Below are 4,853 nucleotides of genomic sequence, written 5' to 3' on the forward strand. Positions count from 1 at the left end.
ATCAGGAGCCTCCTGAGCTTTACTCACTGAGCACCATCGTCTACATGACCAAAATTCCTTAGGTCTTTATTTTTTTCCCCTTAGGGCTTTAAAAGGCAAAACATCTTCCCACTATTGGTATTTTTTGAAAATTGAATTTAAACTTTCTACCCAAAGCTTGTAAAAATCATCATCTTGTGTTTGAAGTCAAGATGTCTCAGGGCCTTCACAATTCCTGGAGAAACAAGGAACCATGGCCCATCCGCAGAGTTCTTTAATGGTTATTTTTAGACAGATTTTGAATCACACTGAAGAGTGAAGGGCTCAGGGGCCGTTCCAGGCGTGGGAGGCTCTGCCTTGTGACAATTAGCAATAATCGCGCCTCGGATAAACCTCATTGGTTACAATACTGCCACTGCGCAAAGCTCTGCCTTGTGACAAATGTGCTGCTTTGTCTCCCCAAATGGCTCATCGTGGGAGCAGCCCGTCCGCCTCCCCCGACCCCACGTGGACACCCCAGCCGGGCTCCAGGCGGCGCACCCACTGCCGTCCCGGCTGGCCCAGGGGCCGCCCCCGTGGAGTGTGGACACCGGGCCGACTGCTCTGGCAGCCGAGGCCCGCTCTTCTCTGCTCCCTTCTCACCAAGCTGCAGGGGTTGGCCGGGGCGGCCTGGTGGCTAACGGTTCCTCCTCAGGCCCCGGGAACACAGCTTCCAGGCGATTCAGGCAGGTCTCCTGTCAGCCCGGTCTTACTAGACAGACAGCAGTGGAGCCTGGTGGTGCTCGGACGTGTGCAGAGGAGAGGGGCACCCACACCCGGCCGTTGATCTGCCAGGCCCGAAAGAGCGGGTGCCTCGGCCCATACCCTTGAGTGTGGAGGAGGGAGAAAGATCCACTGTGGTTTTCGGGGCATCACATTAGATTCACAGGCGTGTGGACACACTCGGCAGGACCCACGTCTAGTCTAACACTCAGCTGACACTGAAGTGACACTTTTGATGATTTCTGAACAAGGAGCTCCACATTTTCATTTTGTGTAGGGCTCTGTAGGTTATGTAGCAGGCTCTGGTGAGATGCTCCTTCTGGGTCTAGAGGAAACTCCATCGGGGGCATCAACCTCATGGGAGGAGGGGCACCCACCCCGGGACCGGACCGGCTGCTCTCAGCAGGCACGTGCCCCCCGAGGGCATGGGCCAAGGTCTGCAGACATTTTGGCCGCTACGGTTGCTGCTCATCACCCTGCAGTGCCCGGGACTGCCGCCCCCGAGAGCGAGCGGCGCCTGAGGCCAAGGACCCTGGGCCAGAACTGCCTCGTGAGCTGGTAACGGCCACCAAAGCCAACGTTGTCCCGCAGGATTGCCAGCAGGAGGTGAGCCTGAACGTCTTCCAGAACCTGGCAAAAAACGTGTCTTTGCAACCAAACATCTGCAGCCTGCCCTCCCTGAGGCAGAGTCAGACTGTAAAACGCGTAAAACTAGCATTTTGCAGAGAAGTGCTTCAGACCCGGCGGCTCACAGCAAGACCGCCACGTCCTTCTGTTTCTCACACTCTGTTTTCACAAGATGCGAGGGAGCCTGGCGCCACATTTTGGAGATGGCAGGGAAGAAAGGGCGCTCTGCCCCGACGACCCGGCGGTGGGCCTCATCAACACCCACGCCCGGCCCCTGGCTGGAGGGGCGGCCCCCACGAGAGGCTTGTTGGAGGCACAGACGCAGACAGAAAGGGCGGGGACCCAGGGGGAAAACCACCAGTCTTGTGCATTCCCGCTGCGGTTTTAGAAATCAGGACTGTCCAAGGTGTCAATGTGCCAGGGGCTTTGATGAGCCCTGGTGCCCAAGTCAGGATCCCCCGGTGCCTAGGACCCTCCAGGTTGGCATTTCTATGAACAACCCCACGTGAAAGGAGCCCTAGGGCGAAACCCTGGAGGAGAAACCCTGGGCATTCCCCGGGTGACAGAGGGCCCGCCACCTGAGGCTGACTGGCTGTCTGGTCTTGGAGAAACATCCACACTCTGGCTTTTAACGAAGCAGCAAGAGTTTATGCCCAAAAGAGACGATGTTTGTAATTGTCCCCCCAGCTACCCTAGAAATCTCTAGATGATTTCTGTGTGCAAGCAGACGCCAGACTCCTTCCCCCCACCCGCCGGCCCTGCTCCGTGAAGGATAATAAGCCGTGTCCCTCCCACTGATTACTGCTTATTACACTTCAGCACGGAGCAGTCTGTGTTTTCCCTCGGCCTTCTCATCTCCTGACGCGTGGGCGCCGTGCTCACGACCACAGGAGAATACTAACGTGCACCGCCCAGTGGAGCTGCCGGAGCGGCCGGACCTGCCTGGAGACGGGGTCTGGAGGACCGCCTGGGCACGGAGGGGTCAGGGGTCCACGGTGGACATGCAGCTGGGGCAGCTCTGGTGTGCGGCCTCGGGAGATGGCCTGGGTGGCGTATTTCTAGAAACACGGCTGGTGTGTGCAAAACCCAGGAGAGCCAGCCTGTGACGTTTAGGTCTGCTCCAAGCATCACACGCGTTCCTCTGTTCTCTGCACAGTTCCAGGCTGCCCTCCTCCCAGCACGACTGACACACCAGACGAGTCGTTTCTTGGAGGATTTGTCTCCAAATGTCTTGCTCCGTGCTTGCCGGCTTGCTCCTTTGAGGAGCGTGGTGTGAGGAGTGTATGGGATCTGGGTTCTCGGCACTGCCTTCTTGGAAACCCTTGAAGGAAACTCAAGGGCGTTGAGCCCAGAGCTGCGGGACCCCCCGTATGCTCTCCCTGGCATTAATCACACCACTGCATGGATCACCATGGAGCACAACCACGAGTTCATCAGACGTCACACGTGGAGGAGGATTCGGATGTTCACATTTTCAGCTTGTTGGAATGTTGAGGGTTTCATGAGCTGAGTCAGTAAGACTTATAGGAAAAAAGTTACAGCTGGTAGGAGTCTGCAGGAAGATACTGACTGGGCCCAGGATTTTAGAAAATCGACATTCCTGGGACGAGAGGGTCACCGAGAAAGATAAACTGTTAACAGGGAATCAGGGCTGGGTGGCAAATAACAGTTTGCTTCCACATTTGCCTAGTTAATAATGAAATGAAAGAAGCTTCTGGAATCCCGGGAGACAGAATGGGCTGTGCAGACGGGTAGGAGCGTCTCCAGCTTCCCTGAAGCTCCACCCTAATACCAGCCCTCTCCTAGGGGTCGAGTTTAGTTAAAGCTGGACTCCACAGAACCCGTCCTTGGTTATTGCTTTGATCTCTGGTCTTGTATTAGGTGCAGAATTAAGGTTTTTAAAATTAAATTTGTGTGAATGCATTGAATTCAGACTATAAGAAAAATTTCTTTTAAACCATATTATGTGTCACTTTCTTTTGAAGGAAAATATAGCGATTTGGGGAAGTTTTGAGTGAATGCTTAAAAGAACTGGTACATCAGAGTATAACACACTCAGGCTTACATAGAAGGTACTCTATTGTTTCACTGGTATTTCAGAAGTTATCTGTAAGCAAAAATATTTTGGCACCAAATAGATATCTCTTCCTTGTAATTTCTGTTCTGTGTCCAAAAAAATGGCTGAATTCATACTCATCAGAATACCAACTTCATGAGAACAAGAACTTCATCATTCTTACTCAGAAACATATTCTCAGTTCCCAAACCAATGCTTGTTACCTAATAATTACTCAGCAAATATTCCTGAGTAAGTAAATAAAGCACACAAACTGGGATGTCTCTCTTAATGCCCCTTCTCTGTGGGAAGTGCAAAGAGTGTCCAACCCATCTTGTGTAGACTTTTATGGAATAGAAGTGGTTCTTTGGTTTCATTCTAAAATTTATTCTCAAACAAATGTAGCTATAAAGTTGTTCATATTACCACAGACAGAAGGCATGACCCTGTGTTGATGTAAGACACACACAGCCCAGAAAACCCCAGAGAAGAGACACCTCAGGGCCACAGAGCTCAGCAGAGTTTTCTTCCCCAATCCGGCCTGTTCGTATCTTGTAGTCTTATCTATACGAAGGCACTGCCTTTGTCTTGGGAAGTCAAGTGCATGTGATCAGGGAGCCCTGCCCTCCCAGAAGCCAGCAGGCCCACGTCTGACCCCCAAGCTGCCCACGCCACTTCCCCACATTTCCTGTCAGGAATTTAGGTTCCCCTGACTGGGAACTCAGCTTGATGCTCACTGCCCCAACCAGCTCTCAGAGGCCAAGCCTGCAAATGAGGCCCCCAGGAGGAGTTCTGCCTGGCCCTGTGCAGATGGTCTCAGGCCCCCTTTCTCCGGGGTCTCTTCTGATCCCCAAGGACTGGACACCCTTCCGTGGGCCCCTTACAGCCTCTTCTTCCTCCGCTCCATGGGCACATCCTTGTCAGCAGTTTACTCCTGGTCTATGCAGCTCTATGAACTAGGGCAGGAAAGGGAAAGGAGGATAGGGGAGGGAAGGGGGAGGAGGAAGGGAGGGCTCAGGAGGGGAGGGGAAGGGGATAGAAGGTGGATGGGGAGGGGAGGAGAGGAGGGGGAGGGGGAGGGGAGAGAGGAGGAGGAAGGAAGGAGCCCCAGAAGAAGGAAAAAGGAGGGAGGCAGGAAGCAGGAAAGGATTCATGCCCTTGGCAAGTCCTTCTGAGCCAGGCCCTGGAGTGAGACCAGCCCCCTGCCTTCATGGGCGGCAGATTTTAACCAATAGCTTCCATGATTAGTAGACACTGCAGTGGAGAAGAGAATGGGGAGGCTGGATGAGGAGGCCCTGTGCCCAGAGGGGCTTCTGGACTGATCTGAGACCCCAGGCTCTCTGAGCCTTACCCAGGTAACACTCTGCCTACAGGAGCGTCTGAGAAAAAAGATAAGGAACGTCACAGTCATGGCGGGACCCACCCCTGA

At 53.7% G+C, this 4,853-nt stretch overlaps 1 pseudogene; it reads right to left on the bottom strand.

Annotated features, from left to right (window-relative positions):
* Positions 1 to 255: 255 nt before the first annotated feature.
* On the bottom strand, positions 256 to 406 carry LOC118001997 (annotated as a pseudogene).
* Between the last annotated feature and the right edge of the window lie 4,447 nt (positions 407 to 4,853).

This window comes from Mirounga leonina, unplaced genomic scaffold, assembly GCF_011800145.1.
Source record: "Mirounga leonina isolate KUSES-001 unplaced genomic scaffold, KU_Mleo_1.0 Mir_55, whole genome shotgun sequence".
In the NCBI taxonomy this organism is placed as follows: domain Eukaryota; kingdom Metazoa; phylum Chordata; class Mammalia; order Carnivora; family Phocidae; genus Mirounga; species Mirounga leonina.